This window comes from Coffea eugenioides, unplaced genomic scaffold (genome assembly GCF_003713205.1).
Source record: "Coffea eugenioides isolate CCC68of unplaced genomic scaffold, Ceug_1.0 ScVebR1_140;HRSCAF=586, whole genome shotgun sequence".
Taxonomy (NCBI): domain Eukaryota; kingdom Viridiplantae; phylum Streptophyta; class Magnoliopsida; order Gentianales; family Rubiaceae; genus Coffea; species Coffea eugenioides.
Window position 1 is genome coordinate 93,606 of NW_020861810.1, and position 844 is coordinate 94,449.

The 844-nt window shown below is 35.9% G+C and overlaps 1 non-coding gene across 1 annotated transcript; it reads left to right on the plus strand.

Moving 5' to 3' along the window:
• Nucleotides 1-444: 444 nt before the first annotated feature.
• Nucleotides 445-551, plus strand: LOC113755307. The gene has a single exon (XR_003465612.1). It is a non-coding gene; the product is annotated as a small nucleolar RNA R71 (small nucleolar RNA).
• The last annotated feature ends 293 nt before the right edge of the window (nt 552-844 follow it).

Here is an 844-nt window from a genome sequence, read left to right on the forward strand (position 1 = left end):
AAATTTGAGTGATTACGCCATCCTGAATTGTAGGTATTGTAGTATGGATTATTTTGGGGTGGACGGTTGTAATTGTTGAGATATTGAACCTGCTCGCTGCTAGAACACATAGAATCATCATGGTCTCCTCCACAGTTAATAAAACAAGCAACAACTATTCCTTGATTAGAACTAGAACCAACTTTCCTGTTAAGCATCTTAACCATATTATCCATCTTTGCACTTGACATATTCAAGGTATCTACTTCAAGCATACCCGCGGTTCTCCTTGTATTACCTCATTCGTTAGCTCATTAGTAGTTATTAGCAGCTATTTCTTCAATCAATTGTTGAGTTTCCTCGACTGACTTTTCCATCAATGCTCCTCTCGCTGCCGTATCTACATGCGTCTTTGTTGGATAAGTGAGACCATTATAAAATGTTTGCACTATCAGCCAATCTGGTAAACCATGATGAGGACATCTTCGTTGTAATTCCTGATGGCGCTCCCAAGTTTCGTACAATGTCTCTCCTTCCTGTTGAGAGAAACTAGTTATATCCATTATAAATTTAGCAATTTTTCCAGATGAAAAGAATTTATTAAGAAAAGCGTTAGTTAATTCAGCCCAAATAATAAAAGTATTTGGAGGATGAGATTGTAACCAAACCTTGGCCTTGTCCCTTAGCGAAAATGGAAACAATCAAAATTTAATTGCATCATCACTAACACCGTTAAACTTTATTGTATCACAGATTTCAAGAAATGTTGACAAATGAGAATTTGGATCTTCTATAGCATTACCTCCATATTGAGATTGTTGTACCATTTGAATCAGTGATGGTTTAATCTCAAAATTATTAGCAT